At 32.9% G+C, this 21,681-nt stretch overlaps 1 protein-coding gene and 1 long non-coding RNA gene across 6 annotated transcripts in view; one reads left to right on the plus strand and one right to left on the minus strand.

Moving 5' to 3' along the window:
• The window catches only part of LOC135836127 (uncharacterized), a 407,464-nt gene that overhangs the window by 7,824 nt on the left and 377,959 nt on the right, over positions 1–21,681 (plus strand). The window contains exon 1 of one of the 5 annotated variants that reach the window (XM_065350754.1): positions 18,805–19,530. The exons of 1 other annotated variant lie outside the window; for it this stretch is intronic. The gene's annotated coding sequence lies outside the window, so the exon portion shown is untranslated. Of the gene's footprint in view, positions 1–18,804; positions 19,531–19,597; positions 19,685–20,046; positions 20,070–21,681 lie in introns of those variants that run through there. 3 more of the 5 variants (XM_065350757.1, XM_065350758.1, XM_065350755.1) reach the window with 3 other exon arrangements.
• On the minus strand, positions 765–1,347 carry LOC135833779 (uncharacterized). Its single transcript, XR_010556547.1, has 2 exons — positions 1,125–1,347; positions 765–1,028 (listed from the first exon to the last, which is right to left on the minus strand). It is a non-coding gene; the product is annotated as an uncharacterized LOC135833779 (long non-coding RNA).

Consider the following 21,681-nt stretch of genomic DNA (forward strand, 5'->3'; position numbering starts at 1 on the left):
TTTCTAAATACTCGTATATTGTTTTAATAACTAGTAGGTATTACCTATAGGTATTACCTTACTTTGAGATATATTCAGAGAAGATAACAGCTATCTCTTTCAAGTGATAGATGTGCCTTCAGGTTTTTTTTTAGAGCGATACCAGGCAGTCGCCTGTTGTTAAATTTAATATTTGACTATACTCGATTTCAAAGCTAATTTGTTTTAGAAAGTTTTTCAATTTAACTCGAGAGTTGTGCAATTTTTATATAACACCTGCAAATCTAATGTTTTATCAGGCCTTTTTACTTTACCTAATTCAAAAGTGAAAGTAATCCTTTGAATGTTGCTTCGTTCGCTAATTGCTTTATATAAAGTGGCCAATTAGCAAAAGGTTTATCCTTTTAAATGTTTCTTCCCTCGAGTGCGTTCTTTGTTGTGATGGGCGAGTAATCTATTTATTACGGCGATGTTTATAATTTTAATACACTTTTTTATCTCTCAAAATTGATGTCGCTGAAAATTTTCTCATTTTGGGTTACGCGAGGTATCTACGTACTGGTGAATAGGGTGTTTCGTAAGTAAGGTATAGCTTCTTCAAGTGGGCGAGTCTGAGTAGGCAAGTTATTCAAAGCATAAAATATGTGCCTCCGTAGCTGGTGATTGAATTATTATTTTCTTCTTTTCCAACGTTCATTATGGAGATACTAGTATACATGTGTATGTGAAGGTCTTGATTGATATGTGTATGGTGAATAATCGGCGAGTTAAAAAAAAATAGACGGTTGAAAAACATAGAAGGAATTGATTTTTAATTTGTGGACTGAAATAAAATTTAAGTATGTAGGTGTGTAGAATATTTTTTCACAGACTGATTATAGTAATTACATATCTACAATTCTACATACTTAAGAAGATAGGTTTTTGTTGCTGATTCGTTGAAGTAGAGAAAACAACTGAAAGTTCCGATTGATAGTCAATTTCAATGACTCATATTCTAGTTTTGTTAAATATTGTGAGCATTTCATCGTTTTCCCACACAAACACCTCTGAAAGAATTCATTCCAAAAAATTAAACAAATATCATACAGAACTTTACAACATTTTTTATTTTAAATTTCGTAATAAATTTAAGTATTTCTTACTCGCCCGGACAATCGTTTGCTTGCACTACCTGGCTGACAAACAAAATTGCCAAAACTGCAATACATAACCAGTATTTATTCCACATATTGATGGAAGTGATTTCTGAATGATTAAAAGGCCGGATGTTGTTTTCAAGCTTATGCTAGAAAAGAACAAAAAACACACTAAAATACAACAAAAATTCAACTTGACTGTTAAATGAGTGAAAGTATAACTACGAGGAGTAGGTAGGTATACGTACCTAATTACTCGTATGTACCTATACAGTTCAGAACAAGCGAATTTTTTATTACCAATGTTGAAGGACAGCTTGTGTAGTATTGTGTAATATGGCTGATATGAACATCGAACCGAGAATGATAACAGGTGGTGGTGTTGTAGAAAATTCCCTATGAAAAAGCATATCTCGGTGAAATGGGTAAAATGACTTTGTTTTCAGTTTTTGATACTAACCGGTAGTAGTTGTTCCTTATAGTTCAAATCTAAAACTCCCTTTAAAAAATTTCTCAATCCCTTCGAAAGGAGTGAATTTGCAAGTTCGTTAAAAAATTTCTATGTTTGGTAGTTTTCAATCCATTTTTTTCAAATTTGTAAGCATGTTAGATCAAAGGTTATTTTTATGGGAATTTTAGATTTTTTTTTCAAACGTGCCTATCGTCTTGGTAAAACGCGCATTTACAGTTTTTTTTATGGTGTTTTCGATAAGTTCTTTCAGAGGTGCGTGATGGGTGCAATAATGAAAAAATACACTTAAGGTAAAGTCTCAATTATGGGTCACTTTTTTTCAATGAGCTCCAGTTCAAAAACTATACGTTTTTAGAAATAATGCACTAAACAGTTGGATACGTAGGTCATTTAGGTATAACATACTAAAAGCACAACCATTTTATACGATGGGAATATATTTAAAAAATCATTTTTCTCAAGGGTATTTTGACTGTCCTCTAAAATGAGTCAGTGATTAATTTTCTGCGCATAAGGGTAAATACCTATACGTTGTATTTTAGAAAAAAAACTAAAAAAAAGTAATTACAAGTGATCCCAATGAGTTTTGGCTGTAAACAAAAAAATTTTTGAGAAAAAAACAGTTTGTTGACCCAAAATTGAGTACACTTTTTTCAATTTTTTTAATTGATTTTTGAAGCAAATTGTTCGAGGACGAAACTAATTCACCCCCCCCCCCCAGTTGTAAAATCTTGGAAAAATTGGCAAATAATGTGCTAACTTTGCCCTTCCGGCGCTCATTTTTGCTGTAAAAAGAAAGTGCACTCAATTATCGGTCAAAAATTTTGAAAAAACATTTTGTAATTTACACTATTCTAGATTATAAAAATTTCAACAAAAAAAAAATGAAAAATACCGATGCAAAATCTTGAAAAAAAATTGCATAAAAAAATTTACTTTTGAAAGTTGGCGGAAATGATGAAAATTGGTCAAACAATAATTTTTTTTATTGAAATGTGTTTAATAGAATTTTATTAATCGTACTTATGTACTTCCTTGGTTTCAATCTCAAATATTCGTTTTTTCTATAGTTTTTTCTTTTAAAATTTTAACAAAATGCAACAAGGAAAATCAAAAATCACACATTTGCGAATTTTGATGATAGAAAATTACACCTGATAAGAAACACGTTTTTTGCCGGCTGCATTCCCACTACATATTGACTTTGGCCAAGTATTTACAGATGAAGGAGTGTAGTACCAAAAACAAAAGTACCTTAGTGCAACTTGAAAATTATTTGTCTGTGCCACAGATCACATTGAAAATTGACCCATAATGAAGACCCGTGACCCATAATTGAGACTTCACCTTATATTGGGTGTTTCATTTTGATTTGAAGCATAGGTACATTTTTTTGGGGGAATTTTTTATACTTAGGTACCTACTTATACAGGTGAAAGACCTAGACTTTGAAGATGTGAAGAACTGTTTATTCATAATTTTTTATGATTCTTCTGTCTAAAGTGATCGCTTGATCAGTTTTGGTCTTGGAATTTTTTCCTCATAACATGAAATATACCATACTACGCCGATTTGGACCGTTCGTTGGCAATTTTTTTTGTGTTTTACGATTTTTATTTTAAAATATTGAATCGCATCATTTTGAGAACCACTGATTTTCGTTTCGGACATTTACAAAAACGTTATTTCAAAAAATCAAAAAGAACCTTACAGCATTACCTACATATTTATTTTAAACGTGATGACTTAGAGTATTTCTTACTCGTCCGGACCATCTTTTGCCAGCATTATTTGGCTGACAAACAAAATTGTCAAAACTGCAATACTTCGCCGGTATTTATTCAACATATTGATTGGAGTGATTTCTGAATGATTGAGTGGCCGCGTATTGTTTCTAAGCCTTGACAGGAAAAGCGAACGCAGTAATTAAAATCTTACAGCGAAAACTCAACTGGCATTGGCGCTTGCGATATCGTTGAAAGGCTGCCCTTCAGAACGAACGAATTTTTCATCAGATCATCACCAATGTTGAAGAACAATGTGTGTTGCGTGACTATCGTTGCTGATATGAGCATCATCGAAAATGTTAGTACTTAAGTGACGGTGTGTGTGTGTGGGGGGGGGAGGTGGATTTCTATCTTTGGTAGTTTCCAATCAAATTTTCTCAAATTTGTGGAAATGTTACATAGACTTAAGGTGCGTTCATGATTGTCCGTAACTAACCGTAATAAAAGTTACGGTCTGTTATGGAAAAGTAAAATACAAGAATTCTTATGGCGTAGTTCACGTTGTCCGTAACCGTAACTTTTTGTTTTACAGAAAAGAACAAAGAAAATTACAGAAAAGTAAAAAATTTTTTACTTTTCTGTAACAAGCCGTAAGAGTTACGGACAATCATAAACGCACCTTTAGAGGGCTGCCATGCAATTGCGCCAAATATACCCTGAATTGCGCCGAGTAAAAAAATAAGCATACCTGCAATTGCGCCAGATAGAGAAATGTGTTCATGGGGAATTGCGCCAATCAAAAGAACGAATCTTCCCGACCCTTTGCTCACACTGCGGACTGTCAGAATCGTAATTTTGGTGTAGTTGAATGATTCGTTCTTATAAACTGGGTGTAGACACTGTAGACGTAGGGGTATGAGGTACTTGTTGCTATAATATTTTCACTTTTTATAAACATAAATTTTTGCAATCTAAAAACATCGTTTTCTTACTTCTCGAAACAAGCTTTGTCCTCGCTTCGTTCACGTGTGTTTGATTTTCATTTTCAAAATTGAAATTTTCAAAAACTCAACATTCAAATTCTAAAATTCTTGAGCAGAAAAAGAAATAAGTTTTTAAAAAACACATTGTTTTTCACTTCTTGAAATATAAATTTTTTAATACTTTTGACCTCATTTCGCTCAGATCAATTCCTATCTCTTTCCCAAACTAAAAAAATTTCATATTTGGAACTTCCATAAATTCAAAAGGGAAAGTTACAATTATTAAATAAGCTTTAATGGATGAGTGAGTACCTACCTATTTAGAAATGCATCATTTTTTTCGGCAAAATTGGTATTTTTTTCCTCATACCAATCGGAAAATTCTCAGTCACCCTCCCCACCCCCTCTCAAACAACCTCTAATTTTGTTCCTGTTCCTTGAACCTATTTTTTGCGACATTAGGTTTAGGTGGGGGAAGATTCTGGAGTGGGTGAATAAATCATAGATATAACTTGCGACTGAACGATTCATTCATATCTTGTTCGTTTCGCATTTTTTCAACTCGGCGCAATTGCCAGTATACTTTTTTGAACACCCGGCGCAATTCCGGGTACATGATTTTGGTGATTTGGCGCAATTGCAGGGCTCCCCTTTAGAGACTACCAAGGGTCATTTATGAACATTTTAAGAAATTTTTCAACCGTATCTTCTTGCGCCGCAATTATCAAAAAAACACACTTACATTACGTAACTAATCTTGATGGACCCAACTTACCTAATTATAATATTTTTTTCAGAATTTTTTATAGTGGAAGACTTTTAAAAATGTGAGAAACTATATTTTTTGCGATACATTTTTTTCATGCTATAACATGATGAAACATAAAAATAAAGCAAAATTCACTTGAATTACTTCAGCATGCAGTGATTGCCAGGTCGGATTATTGTAGTAGGTATTACAATGCTGTCCAAATTGACTTTTAGATTTTTAGCGAATTTTTAAAAAATTCAAAATTGACCATTTCCGGTGACAAAATAATGTAAGCATACTTATTCAGTAAAAATTGTGGATCTGAAACTGATATCAACCCACCCGAACCGAATTTCATCATTTCTGGCCATTCTGAGGCCTCAAGTGTGATTTTAGATTTCTCTAGAATTTTAAAATTCTTCCAGAAGGCGAGGAAATAACTATGTATTATCGATCTATTTGGCGAATTTATCCTCATTCCCTCATTTGAGATGGATATCCTGATGGACACCTCGAGTGCATTTTTCCCCAAGTGGACGCCTTTTGGAAAATTTTCTTTCGCGAGAAAATTTTTCCCCAACACCGTCACCTGCCAACATTTTCGCTGTTATTCATATATCAGCCTCGTTACATAATACTTTCACACATTGTCTTTCAATGTCGGTGATGTCGGTGATTAAAAAAAGTACTTAGTTAGGTACCTACCTAGTACCTACCATGTTTTTTTTTTTGAGAATTGAATATGATTTTTATATACGAAGTGGATTTTTTCCTTTTTTGAATGAAGATTAATCTTCAGCGTTTAATTTTAATGAATGAAACGAAAAAAGTAGAACATAGCACGATGCTACGTGGCCTACAGGAGCAGAGAAGGGATGTAAAGCGATATGGACTTCTCACAAACGCGTTTCCTTGTTGATTAAACTACGTGGTTGTTTATGATGTAAGGATAACATAAAGTTGTTTTTCTCGAAGAAAGATCGGTAGGTAGCTAGGTACATTCATGCAATTGCATCATATCCCTTGCAGAATGAAATTTTATTACTTGTGTTGGTGTTAAATGTACGTATATAATATTTACTACAAATTCTACTATAATATTCGTTATTTTTTTTATTTTTTATTTCTACACAGTTGCTATAGTGTAAAGGAAGAAGTAAACATTTCTCTAGAAATCAGAATAAGGATAGGTATGTAGTAGGTAATCAACAATTTGGTCGTAAAATATCGAGAAAAAAAATATGTGTTTATAGAAAAATGAAAAATTCAATTCTATCAACCGTCATTCGCGATCACAGAACTGGGTGAAATTTTATCCTTGCGAGTTTACTTTGGTAATAAAAAATAATCTGCTCGAATTTAAACCAGGTTGAGCTCGTCATAAAATGTTCGAACGATTTTCGTTTAAAATTTTGGTGGTGTGCTTGAAAAGTATGCGTAGTTTTGTTACGCGGATTTACGAGTTAGATGATACTTACAAAGAGTGGATTTAGAAGCAGACTTTTGTTGACGTTTAGTTCGACCAAATGAATGAGAATATCGATGAGAAACGTTTACTCGAGACGCGATATATTTAAATGACGAGTCGCCTAGGTAATTTTACCACGATTGACGTCTTAGGGATTTTACGATATTGTGTTTTACTTCTTTTTCTGTTTTCTCTTCCGTGACTACGAATGGCTTATCGACGAAATCAACCTTTTCAAATTCTTTAGTATGGATTTTATTCTTACCCGGATAAGTCCAAGGTTTTTTGCCAAACTTGATGGCGTATTCGAGGAAATAATTACTCAGATTCGGTTGTATACGTCGTCTGGTGACAACAGTATCTTTATATCGTGCATTCGGCTTATACCTTCTTGATTTCTTACGTTCATCGATCCATTCATCAACGACCGCTTTCATCATTCTATGGAAATACGGATGCTTTTGAAGTTGTTGGATTTTAATCGGTTTGAGTTCGTGGCGCATTTCCCATTCTTGACGTCTGGTTCGAAGGCCTTCTTTGGATGCTTGAATTTCCAGCGTGGTTTGATCAATCATGAACGTGTTGGTCATTTCTACAATATCTCTTTTGGCAATTGCCGGCACAGGGTCTGGTATTTTCGCAGGTATCCAATCCAAATCGTCGAATTTTTCATATCGAAGTCTTTTATAAGATATGTAAGGACTGCGACTAGCTCCTGGCGCAGTAGGAGGCCCGGTGAACTTCCTATTGGTGATCGGAATTTGTGTGCTGTCGGTGACATTGTCGTCGGTTCTCGAAGATTTTGATGATTCAGTGGTGACATTATTGATTGGCGGTCCACTTCGTGTAGTTAATGATGGTGCACTTTTCGTCTGGTCTGATTCTGTTTTGCCTTTTGAAGGTTTTGTCAGATCGTATGGTTGGCTAACATATGGCGTAGTTGAAGACACAGATGATGGTTTTTCAGTTTTTCCCAATGCTGTAGTGCTGGTTGTTTTGTGAGCAGTAGAGGGCTGTGTTTTAGAAGTACTTGCGTGTGTGGTTTCTTTTAAAGTAGTATTTGTGGTTTTAACATCCGAAAATTTTGTTGACCATGAACTTGGAAGTGATGTTGTTGGTAGTGTTTGTTTAGAGGATGGTTGGGTAGTTTTAATAGTCGACAATGAATTTGGAGGTAGAGTCGTAAATCCTGTACCGATAGTTTTCACAGCTTTACTCGATGTCGTAAACCCTGTAGCAATTGTCTTCACAGCTCTAGTCGGAAATAAAGATGGAAATCCAGCTGTAGTATTTGCCTGTGTTGAAGGTACTTTTGTAGAGAGAGTTTTGATAGATTTAAAATCCGAAAATTTTGTAGTCGATGAATCTGGAGCTACAGTTGTAAATCCTGTAGCAATCGTCTTAACAGCTCTGGTAGACCATGAGTTTGGAAGTCGAGTAGCAGATACCTGAGTATTTGATCGCTTTGATAGCCTTTTTGTAGCAAGAATCTTCTTGGCTTTAGAATCCAAATGTTTTGTCGACGATGAATTCAGAAGCGGAGTTGTAGATGTCTTTTTTTGGTACATTTTCTTGTCATAAGGTGAATATTAGGGGAGGGAAATATTTGAAAATGCTTAGTATTTCTAATAAATAATGGCAGGTTCACACGATCATCGAGTTGAAATAGCTTCAGAAGAATAAACCCGGGTCTAATTTCTTAAATAGTTATCATTTTCATAAATGAATCCATTTCCGTGGTGATTTCCATTTCTGTATCTAAGGCTCGAAGTACCTATCGAAAAATTTGGGCATTGTGTTACATATACTCATTTGCAAGTTCTATTATTTATCTTTGAAATTCTGATCGCTTAGGTATGATCATAAGGGCGTTTCAGGATGTTGACTGAGCAATGAGCATCCATTGAAAAACAAGTAATTTTTTTGAAGAATAATTTTGGATTTTTTTTCAAGAAAAGAGAGAAAATAAATGCTGAAGATTCATCAATAAATTCTTTTTAATTCTCCTATTCTTGATAAATAATTTTCTGCATGTGTTCAATGTTTTGATAAAGATTTTGCCACGAAAATTCTGGGTCTCTTTTTTTAGCTCAATACCTCATACACTATGATGGTTGAAATACTTAATGTGATTTCAAGTTTTTTCAAAACACTTTGGATCGTTAAAATTTATCGGTTATTTCGAGCAAAATTTGCTACAAGGATAAAAAAAGTTACAATGTAAATACTTTCTTATAAACTAATAAATATTGTTCGCATCTATCAAAAATACCCCGAAAATACCTTGGTAGATAAGATTTGTGGCGCGATGTCAGAATAATTTTTACATGCTGTAGAGGTTGCCTTGCTATAACACGAAGGCGACTTATTTTTCGACAATAACTAAAACCATCGCAGCGTGAAAAATAAAATATGTACTTACATTGAAAATTTTTCAAAAATAAAAATACAAATCAACATTTCTGGTGACAATGTTGCTATCTTCTAAAAGTTTATCAGGCATGCAAACTGCATTGAAAAAGTTATTCCAAAATTTGTTTCAAATTCTCTTGTTTTTTTTTTTTTTTTTTTTTTTGCTACAATTTCTACAAAAATTTGTAGTACCCACTTAGTGTTGTAGTAGTGAAAATGTGAATACAGTATTATTTGCAACCGCTCCTACAATATTCTGCAATATTGTAGAAAATTGCAGGAAGTTACAGCAAATAAAACGAAGTATACGAACCTTTACAGTAGAAAGTGAAATCTGATAAAGTGGAAATTTTTTCGTGAGAAAAAAAATGGAATCAATCGCGTTGACTTAAAGGAAAGAAAAAAATTCACATCGCGTCGTTCAATAAGCGAATTTCATCTGGTTGTTATACACTTTTTGATACACAACACCATACAATTGAAAATGTTTGTGAGACTTAAGTTCAAGGCTGGTTTTGTTGGGTAAAAAAACCTTCCCTTCTTGTTGATTGGATTTCGTTTTGAGAGAGAGCAGTGTACATTGTACAATAGGTAGCGTCAAGAAATCTGAGCGTAGTTGATAATCAAATATCGTCAGCGACAAAAAAAAAGTCATCGTGTGAATCTAACATAGAAATATGTCAGATATTTTCGTTACACACATTGCTTTTTATTGTCTGCAGCGCTCAAGCATAATATAAGGAAGTTGATGACGGGAAACGGAGTGAGGTACATGATAAATACCGGCTTTAAAAGGAAACACAGATATACTTTCCGTGTAGCTGTAGACAGTTTTATTTGACATTTAAATTCGCTACCATTTATGTTCCGCCATTGGCCTAGACTATACCGATGTGACGATATCTTTTTCATCATTTTCACTATCGTCAAGTCCAGTTGTTGTCTGTATTTTTGTGCATGTGTGTGTGTATTTGCTGATTTGATATTTGGCATTGATTTTTTTGCCAAGTGAGGGTACGGATATGTTGATTTACCTTATGTGTTACTTATTATGGCTCTTTTTTTTTAAAAAAAAAAGAAGTATTTGGGTACCTACTTTAAAAATAAAGGATGTTTTTTTTAAGTAATTTTTTATTATGTACTGAATATTTTTTATCATTTTTTGGGTGGGGGGGAGCATTGAAGTTGAAAAAGAAAACAGTTTCTCTGTTGAATTTTCTCATTTCTTGAGCAATGTAAGTACACTCCTCCCTCAGTATTCCCCTTGACACTTCTTTATCATTTCTTTGGAAAATTTTTTCTGATTATTCTTGATGAGTAGTTGAGTACCTATTCCACAACTTTCTGATTTGATTTGAATTTCCTAATTGTACAGCTTGCTTTAAGTCAGCGTCCTGCCCCCTTTATCTGCTTTGAATGCCTCACTTTTTTACTACCTACCCATTTTTACACATTTCAAATGGCCAACCATTTTCATACGATTTGAGCGTGCTCTTTTACTCCACAACTTCTTCTGGTAATATTTTTATGACCATCCTCGCCAAAAGGAACCACTTTCTAGCTATTGTTGTATAAAATTTGTACGAGAGACTTTAATCGAATGTTATCGAGCACAGAACAACATTCTGAACAATCATTTGAGACAAAATACCCGCATCATTGAGCTTCTCTACGTGAATTCTTGTTTTTCACACGATCTCGTTTCAATGGCATAACTGCATTAACGGAATTTAAACCATCTTTGAAAGTGCAGGAGGTTTTCACATGACCTGTTCATGCAAGAGCGCTATGTACATTTAATTCTTATTTTCAGTGGAATGTAAATTCAATACTGAATTCTCACGTTGTTTTTTTTACGTATTTGCGTTATGCAATTTGTCAATTTGCCTAATTTTTGGGGGCCATGAAATGTGAAGTTTAAACTTTTCCGATATATGATGTTGATTTTACGCAGATAAAGAAAGTGTCAAATATTATAGATTTTTTTGAATTTATTATAGAAATTTGTAGGAATGAATTCGGTTCAATTTCTCAAAATATTTCCAACGCTTCAATCATATTTTTCTACTGAAAAATGGTACCTACAGTCCCTTTAAAAATTGATTATTCTTGAAAATTTCGTTAAATGAATGCCTCAAGGCAGTTCTGGTTTGCTTTATTCAATAAAAAATTCGAATTTCCTGCTCCTTTCTTTTGTTTTCAGTAAAGTACTTACCTGTTTGGTTGGTACCTATGTATTTCAAGCTTTTTCAATTTTGGTCAAGTGTTTCTCCAAAAACTTTTGCTATGAAGAAGCTCAAAAAACTGGAAGCCAAATTAATGGATTTTACGGAAAATTTTATTTGCAATAAAAAATCGTCTCTGTATTTTAGGTACATTTTTTCAGATTCAAAAGTGTTGTTCCATAATTCAAAAATTTTGTCAACATTTAAATTTTTAAAAAATGTGTACCTGATACAAAATTGCCATGCTTTTCATCTTTTTGTTGAACTTGTAAAAAATGAAAAACGCAGCGCTACATATGCTACCATACTCACCAAAAATATCAGTATTTTGCTTGCTTTTCTCAAAACTGGCTTAGCCTGGAAAAAACTTCACTTTTTGAAATTTTGTGTGCTTAACATCTTTTAAAAAATCATGTCCGTGTTAAAAATCCAGCATTCGAAAAGCTAATTTGTAAGGAAGAGGAAATTAATATTCGTTTTACGTTTCAGTTGGTACCTATGAGTATGAAATATAGGCATTCGAACGTTTAGGTACACGAGTCTGAAATAGTTGCAAAGGCTAAAAAGCAAACAAGGTTTCATAGCAAATAATACATATATATCTATGTCAAACAGTTAATGGAATGAAATTGAGAACTCTGAAGAGGTAACTGTTTTATGTAATACAATCAAGCTTTTAACAAAATACTCGTGATATTGCCAAAAGGCTGAATATATCTATGAGAAAGTTTACATCCTCTTTTGATAATCTTTTCGCTTAATAAACGGCAGACTTCCGACTGCTGAAAATCTTGTATGCATATGTATGTAGGTACTATGTATTTCAAAGTTATATGTACCTACCGAACATACCCCGCCAATAGCAAAAAGTAAAACGATCGTGTTTAATTTCCTGTACCTAAGTATAAGTTCGGTAATGAAGTTGATTGAAAATGCATGAAGAAGTTTTGAAAACGCGCCTTCGTATGTGTATTTTTTTTTTTACAACTTATGAAAATTATTTTCCCTCAGGTTCAACTAGTCGAGCGAACACGTTCTCACAGAAGTTTTTAATTACGCAGTATCACGTTAGGTATATCTGCAGAGTTAGTTGATGAGCGAATGACTTTCTGATGCGAAATTAGTCTTATACTGAATGAAAGAAAATCATTCCTATACTTATTTCGAAACGAATAATAAAAAAAGTAGGTAGCTAGTTTTCATAAGGAAGTAGGGAAAAAACGAATCATTTATTGTATAGATATTTGGGTATAAAACTTCTACAGCGTATGATTGCTTTTCTTATTTTTTTCCATCGGATTTCTTTTTTAAAAACTCACAATTCTCACTGCAGGCTTAAAAAACTATAAACGGAAGTAATTCTTCGTATCGAAATGAGTTGAAGAAAAATCTACAAACAAAAGTTGGCCTTTTTTTTTCAAAAAGAATAGGGCTATCGTGTTCGCTTTTTTTCATTTCGCTCGTATTGTGTATGATAAGACTGCAAAAAAAAAAGAAAAAGAACTCGATTATATTACGAATATTTCAATTTAATTTGCTTCTTTAATTAGAAAAGTTCATTTGGAAGGTTGGAAATTTTGCAGGATGTTGCTTTATTTGAAAATTTAATCATCGAAATTAAAATTATAAGTTCGAAGAAGAAAATAAAAAAAAACTGGAACACGTTTACCTTGAATGTTTAAAAAGATGTATAGATATTAGCAAAGAAAAAGCAGAATTTTATGCCGTTAGATGTTGGAAATTCAAACTTTTCTATACATATCTCAGTTTGATTAATTTTATAAGACGAGATAATCCATTGGTATTTATGTATATTTGCTATGAGAGCTTCAGCAGTTTTCAGTAGGTATTTCTACCGGTTTAGTTTCTTAGGTAGGTGAGGAATTTTTAAACCCACTGTTATTTGATCGCATATTATTGAAACATAATCTGAGTCTATTAGTACGTAGTATAAGAAGCGTACCTAAACGTAATTTTTTACATCAACTGAAACACGCTTGGTGAAAGAAGATGGTTGAAAACTTGTTAACGTGCTGTTTCTCAGCGAAAGTTTACCTAAGTAAATTGAGCTTTTATTTAGTAAAACAAATACACCAAACGTAGCTGAAATAAAAGTTTTTTGATACTAGAATTGCGTCGGAATCGTTCAATGATTTTCGTATAATGTTTTTCTTTGATCCGCCCTCTAATTGTGCAAAATGAAGATAAAGTGAAAAGGATTTTCAGTTTGTGTATCTAGCTTAAGTACGTAGCAAGGAAACGTACCTACATACCTATCCACCATCTACCTATTTGAAATTTTTGTAATTTGAAAATCGTTCAGTATTATTGACAAGGGAATCCTATCCAAACCAACAAAACATTTTTGAATCAGACAAAATTAAAGCGGAAAATCATACGAAAATACATCTTCAGCCAAAATTTCAATAGGTTTAGTTCATTTTTCGATTTTTGACGAGTTTTTAAAAATCAAATTTGGGCCAAAAATGCTGAAAAAATCAAAATTTTGCCAAATTACGTAGCCAGCTGAATTTTTTTCAGGTACATCTACCTTATTTTTGACCCTCCGAATTGATTGGAAACGATTTTAATCCGCTTTGACCAGTTTATGAAGCCTGCAGCAGGTTTTTGAAAATTGAAATTTCCATATTTTATCCAATGAAGTTGGAAAGCTAAAATTTTTTGTATACCCTGCCGCAGTTTCAACACGCTGAGTCGATTGGAGGTGCACACCACACCTTGTCACGCCTCCCCCTCCGAAAAATAATAATGAATAAATACCTGTAAATTCAAACTGCAGGTACTCATTCGCTTTAAGAATATAAAATTCAGCTTAGCAGATATCTAAGTATTTTAAAATCAATCAACAAAATTCGGCATTGAAAAACATTTTTTAAAAAGTATCTGTTTCGCGAAGAGCCCCAAGGCAGAGTTTACATTGGAATGTTGAAAAAAAAATATTCACGTTTCTGTTTCAATTTCAGCTTTGTAATAAATCTGGGGGATAAATCCGGCAGATTTGAACCAGAGTCAAGATAAAAATTAATTTCAGAAATGTAAAACTTCTAAGCTTCGATTCGATTTTGCACTGGTAAATCGGTTTGTCTAAAACTTATTTATATCCGAAGTAATCGATAGCGAGGGGGAAAAAAGCAAACTTTCCTCTATAAACATTTACATTTGCTAAGTTACTTTTATCATCACACAACGTGCAACTTAAAAACTATTTTAATTACGTAAGAAACGTCCAAACTCGACTATTCCGTTTCGCTAACAAATTATGACAGTTCAATAAAAAAAGTTTTGTTTAAAAATTTCGCGCACAAAGAGGGCGAAAAAAAGTTCAACCTAAACTGGCAACCTTTTCTATTAAAACTTTATTCGCCGTTTTATTCGATGTAGGTAGTTTTTCTTCTTTTTTTTCTCTCATCTGTGTCTCTTTCTGTTTCCCTCTAAACCACGTTAAACGTTCCGTAATTAAAATAGTAGGTATCTAGAAAGTTCAATAAAAATACCAACCTTTATGTTGTTAACTTTGATACTCGGAAGATGCACATAAACATTTACAAAACGACCTTTGTGTAGTGACATAATATTCATGTTTGATCTCTATTATCAATGAAATGAAACCAGCGACACGATCGTATACAGAGGAGAAAATTTACACTACACCGAGTATTTGAAATTTATTTGTATCCTGCAAGGTGGTAAATTTCAACACCATAGTTGTCTTCGCATGTCCTGATAACGCACAGAACTTTGGAAAACAGCAAACGTGTATTATAAGAAGCAAAAATGCACCTAGAACTGCGATATCATTGCCGAGTATTCATGCAAAACGACTCGAGACTAATTTCTTATTGCTGAATACGCGAACCACATATACCTACACCTCGCATCGATACCACGCCAATGTGCAATTCTACCTCTCTGGTATCTGATCGAAGTTTCATATTATGAATTCGACATTTTTGGAACTATTCCAGTCCAATGAGAAAGAAATTGTTTACGTTTTACCATATTAAGTGTAACTTTCGTTATCGACGACGACAACTTTGCTAAATACGTTTTCTCCTCGTATAGCTAAGTGAAAATTTTCGCCACGTTCGCGAGATGCTGCTCAGATACCGAGTACCCGCCATCGTCGAAATAATTAATGGCATTTCAGTTCAGTCAGCCAACACTGTGAAAATTTATCATCGAATATACTGTTTACGTATAATTTCGATTCCGTCGCCAGCGTGCACTTTACTCGCAACACGCTTCACTGGTGTAAGTGTAAGACATTTCCTGAGAAAAAATTTATACCGAGAGGTGTCACGTTCATTTTCCAAGTCGAGTTATCGAAAATTATGTCGAAAATTCATAAGCAGAAGTAGACTTTGTCGAGAAGGATATCGGCGAAATTAGGTCACTTGATGGGAATAGAGATTTTGAGTGCTCTTACTTGCTATCTTTAGAATGTACCTAACTACCTATCTACTACATATGTAATTTTTCCAGATAGAGAGAGGAGAGATCGAAGAAAAAACCATACTGTACCACGAATATATAGGTACAGATAGAGACATGAATAAGAATTTCCCTTCCCACTTTTCTGTACTCTCGCTATCTCCGATTTAGGGAAATTTTTCTCTCTTATAGTGTTACTTTGCTTACTGTGCGTATCAACTTCTCGCGTCCTCGCATTAAAAAAACTCGTTTTAGGCATCTCAAAATAACAATTTTCAAAAGCTCTTGCCCTCGCTTCGCTCGGGCCAATTTGTTTCACGTTTCAACATAAGTTCAACAAATTCCACATTTGAGGCCTCCAAAAATCCAAAAAAGAAAAAAAAAATTTCGTAAGTCATATGAATGTTAATGTGTACAGGGTGTCTACCAGGTCGCTATAGAGTTAAAAGTCGCGAAAAGTCGCGATTTTGAAAATAGGGCGCTAAAGTCGCGAAAAGGTCGCGATTTTCGCCAAAAATACCAAAAAGTCGCTATAAATTGTCCAAACTTCAAATTTTAAAAACTTTTCTTATTTTTAGTTGATGGTGATTGGTAAAAAAAAAAACATTTTTTTCGTTGGAAATTTTTTTTTTTTTGGGGGGGGAGGTACTTTTAACTGAAAAAAAGTCGCTAAAAGTCGCGAAAAAAAGTTGCTAAAAGTCGCGAAAAGTCGCTATTTTTGAAAATTAAATTTTGGTAGACACCCTGGTGTAACATCAATTGATAAAATTGATATTTTTTTTCTACATCGATCGACAAATTTTCAATCGACACCACCTCCCTCTCAAAAACCGAAAAATAGTGTCTGCTTTAGGAATATGGCTCAACATTCCCCATTTTTGGTTTTTCATTCGGCATTTTTGTACCAATATACCCTCCCCCCTAGAAAATTTGGAGCGCGCCGCGACGTCTCTGTCATTTTTCAATTTTTATAAGCCTCAAACACGAAATTTTTTCGGATTGCAAAAGAAAAACAAATTAGCCCGAACGTAGCGAGGGCAAAAACGTTTGATAATACGTATCTTGATTTGCGAAAGAACAATGGTTTTTTATGGGAGAAGGTTGATTGTTTTGGTTTCAAAATTTCAGAATTTGAATGATTTTTTTAATAGAAATTTCAGGTTTGAAAGAAGCAAGAAAGCCCGAACGAAGTAAGAGCAAGGCTCTCAAAATTTAGTGTTCAAAGAAGTAAAAAATAAAACTTTTTTTTCGATATATGAGGATTTTATTTTTGTATTTAAACATTTTTTTGAGTTTCAATAATAGATTCTTAAAAAGTCTGATTTTGAAAAAGAAAACAGGCGCATAAGTTTTCGAAAGTAAATTATTATTTTTTTTACATACATGAAGTCAATTTCGTAATTACATTCGACATTTTTAAAAGTTCCCTCTACACCTTGAACAAGTGCAGAAATTCAGAAACAGAAAAACTGTAGTTACTTAGCCAGAGCAAAGCGAGGGCAAAAGATTTCAGAAATGTGCTATTCGAGTGCCGAAAAAATCAACAAATAAGTCTGTTTATTAAAACCCGAAATTTCCAAAATTTATCGACTATGTAGATTAATGGAAAACTTGGCAAATTTCGGCAAAGTCGACGAATTTTCCGACTTTTTTTTTGTATGTAAATTGTAAAATTAAACAGTATAAATAATGTAGTTTTCTGATTCAAAATTTTACTGCCTTTTTCAATTTTCCCCATTTTTTGCCGACTTTTTGTCAATTTTTCAAATTTTTGCCTGACTTTCGCATATTTTGAGATTTTACGGATTTTGGGGAAACAATTTGGGCCCAAAAAATACTTTTTTTCTCACCGAAGTACGTTGAAAGTAGCTTTTAAAATGCAGCCAGATTATGACATAGAAGAAAAATTCCCAAAGTTGAAGCTGCCCAATCTCACTTTTTATTTTTTTTTCACATTTTTATGAGAAAACTGAGTCTTGGAAAAAAATCATCTTATGTTAGATCATATTGATACATACTTTTTTTAAAAATCATAAATCGTTGAAAATCTTCAATTTTGAATTATCAAAAATTTACTAAAAATCAGTTTTGGCAGCTGAAATTTTGGTTATGAGGGGTTCAGACAGTATTTATTTTTTGGAAAAATTTTGATCCTGTTCAAATCGGAAGCGGACCCTTCGAATGGTTCTCTTCTAAGGTAGAAAGCCAAAATTTGGTTTAAGTACACCTTTTTTTCATCTCTTTTATGAATTAGTTATGGTTTTAAAAGGGTCTTAAGCTATTCGTGCTAATGAATTCACAAAAAAATGAATTTGAAATTTGTTTTGCTTTGTTTCGTTTTGTTTTTTTCAAATGAAATCGTTAGAGATACATATGTCTCAATTAGACCGGAGGGAGAGAACAGCTAATCCAAGTTTTTAGGTGCAGCGAGCTTCTTCGACTCATTTTATAGAATTTATTTTAAAAAATATAAAAATTCAGTCCACCAGAGGCTTCTGAACGGTTCGTATTGTATTATGTACCTCCCTCATACCTATATCAAATTTATTTTGAAGATAGAATAATATGGTATGTCAATCAAATTTTAGTTTTTTTTCATCGATTGAAAAAAAGGAAAGTTGAATTTTTTCGTGAGAAAATCTATACCTAGGCCAAATTTTAATGAAAAACAGTAAGATGGGTTTTTGTATTTCCAATTTTGTGAAAAATTCTCTTTTTAAAATATTGAAAACAAAACTAATTGTAAGAAAGGGGAAGTTCAGATAAAATTCTGAAATTTGTTCTAATTACGAATTTCCATCCGTATCATTCACGTGACCACTCTTTAATTCTTTCCCTTCAATTTTGACATTCAACTTAAATTACACCCCTTTAATTTGCACGTTCAACAAACAAACTTCTAGTAACAATAAAAAAATATCTGAACTATAAAAAAAAATGTCTGTACCAAATCCAAGTCTCGGTCATATAATAAAATATTTGGCTATTATTCGTGCAATAAGGTGGAAAAAAAGCTTTCTAATTTGACTTTGCATTCGTTACTATCGCTCGTAAAGTAAGTATTTAAATTATGCAAACGGAAAAGTTTTCATGTCAAATTATGTTCGAGACTACGCATGGAAAAAGGGTTGGTAACCCTTTCATTACGACCAGCGTTTAATTCATTAGAATATTTTTCAAACCCAATTAACGTTCAGATTTCGGTCAAGAGAGAATATTTTTCCGTGTAGGTATTTTTCACCTTCCAAATGTGTAGACGTATCGCTGGTACCGCATGTTTGAAGAAAATCGTATACATACAGGTGAATGAGGTTACCTTTGTGTGTACGTAGCCTAGCTACGTGCCCATCCCGCCCAATCGGTATGAATAAAAAAAAATAGAAAAAAAAAACGTAGGAAAAGATCTAATAGATGAAAGCAAAAAACAGATGTACACCGATGTTCGTGTAGAAATTTTCTCAAAATTGACCAGTTTGCGCAAGCTCTAAAACGCATGCTCTACAAATTCGTGGGCAGATGAGAATGATTTCGTTGGTATATTACATTCAGTATTTCCGCGAACTGTTCCCTTTGCGGCCGGTGCTTTTCGTTGTGTTTTTGTTATTTTGTTTTGTCGCATTTTATTTTGAATAAAATATTATTATATCGGCTTTTACAAACATGTTGTTTTATGGATTGTTATATTTTCGCGGGTCGTGGGTTTGATAACCTGGTGAATTGTTAATTTTACTAGAGAATTTTTTTCTCTTTTTTTTCAAGTAGATGTGTTTTTTTTCGAAATTGGTTTAACGTATTTTTCAGACCGGTGAGTTATCTTGATGAATGCTTGAAAACACGTGCATGGTTGTAAACAAATAATTAACGTTGGATACCAATACCCATTGTATAAGCTCTATTGAGCGTTGGTTCGAGTTAAATATCGGTATGGATAGTTGATTTTTCAATATTTACATAAACAATTGTTAGAGTATATTTGTTATCGCAAAGTTGAACCTTTTTATACTTTGAATGCCGCAACATGTTTTGCAAATAAGATGCTATTTCAAACGTGGCACGAGTGAGAATTGACCTCGAAGGTAAATAAATCGTTGAGATATTTATTTATTGAAGAATTTTTCGAAATGGAAACTCTGTTGAATTTTTCAAAAGATAAATAGATAGTGTATAAAATATGCACTTTTCAATGTACATATTAAAAAATATTTTAACCTATGTTTTTTCCATCGTTTTTTAAAATTATTTTCCTTAAATTTATCATCTTTCCTCGTTTGATTTTAGCACATTACAGAATGAAAATTCACGCACATACGTTTTCTCGATATTTTGAATGAATTTCACGCCTGTTCAAAGATGCTTGCGAGTGGAAAAGTTCAGCTAAATGAAAGATAAAATTCTTCTTATATGTATGTTGTGAAATTGCGCAATTTTCAAGCATTAGTACATCTTCTAATTTCTTTGACTGTAGGTATATTTACATACTACATACCGAAAAATTAACCTACAATCGACGCATGTTAACCTCTTTTCAGCTAGATAACTACTGACCGCATAGTTCTAAATTAGATTTTACATATGTAGGTTTATAGCTAAAACACGTGCTTAAATTTGTGTAGCCCTCTTAAAAATAGATGGTTAGAAGATGAAACATCGAAAAACCCACTAAAAGCACGTCAGGGATCTTGAGAGAAGCCAAAAACGAGGTTGAGTACCTGACATTTTTCCTCTATCCTCGGGGAAAATTCAATTTTGAAATCATAAATTTCTAAAGTATGACTTCTTGAGGTTTTAAATTAAAGTTTACAGGTGTTTATAGGGTCTAATTCTTATACTCATCGGTTTCCCTTTTCTCTTCCGTCCCGCTTGCATTTTTTTGGCGGGTTTCTTTCAGAAATAGTCGGTTCCGCATATTTTATTGAAATCTTTGTTGAAAGACGAAGCGAAAAGTTGTTTCAGAGGGTAGGTGAGTTTTACGCTGATTTTTTTTTCTCGAAAAATTGCCGAGTGAAATTTTCTGTGAACTGCTGGAGAGCACGTTTTATGAATTATTAAGAGAACTTTCTATGACATAGCTTTCCATACGTGTGGTTCCGAAGCTTATTTTGAAAATTTTTGGAAAATGGTGATGGGGTTTTTTACAAAAATAAGCATAAAATATGAAGCAGCATCGTCTGTATGAATACCAAGTTACCGAAATTGAATCTGAAAACCTGGCAATAAAGTCATTTCAATCTGAGCTCATCAAATGAGAGGAAGGAGATCCGCCCTTTCAAGTACCTATAGTGGCAGGTATAGTACCAGAGACTCTAATGGCTATAAAATAAAATTTCCAAATATTGACAATATCATTTCAATTTTTAATTTGGAGCAATGTATTTTAGCTAAAAACAACATTGAAAAAAACTGAAGAAAATTTTCTTCTAAAGAAAAGTTCCTACCCATTTTGAATCATCAACTGGTTTTTGGCTTTAAATTGAAAAAAAAGAAGGATATTTGTTTTACTAGCATTTCCACATTGTATCATGTTACTTAAGTATATCGTCATGTATGATTACAGAAAAATAGAGGCAATTTTCCATAGAATGTCACTGACTTAAATTTTTTCAATTTTTTGAAAATTGTATATTTTTCATTTCCCAAAATTTCGAAATGATATTCCCATTTTTGTAAAATTTTGAAATCATCCTCAACATTTTTTTTTCAGTTTCTCGAAAAAAAATTAAAAATACGATCGCACTCATTGAATTGCTCAATTAGATGTATTAAGGACATAAAAATACATTTTATCAAAAATTATGGCGAATTTTCTGATATTTTGATACTTACATTTCTTAACCTTCTGACAGATTGATCAATTTTTTTTACAAAATCGATGGAAAATGCTGAAAAAATTCAATTTTCTCATTATGTTGTCGTTATTTTCAACTGTTAAAAAGCTTTTTGCGTTTTTATTTTACTGATTTTTCTGTTACTTTTATTTTATGATGGATACAATACAACATGATTTTGAAAACTGGAGATTCTGAGCAAAATCTGACCTGAGTTTCATCAAATATTTTTTTATTGGTTTAGCTTC

Source organism: Planococcus citri, chromosome 2 (assembly GCF_950023065.1).
Source record: "Planococcus citri chromosome 2, ihPlaCitr1.1, whole genome shotgun sequence".
NCBI lineage: Eukaryota > Metazoa > Arthropoda > Insecta > Hemiptera > Pseudococcidae > Planococcus > Planococcus citri.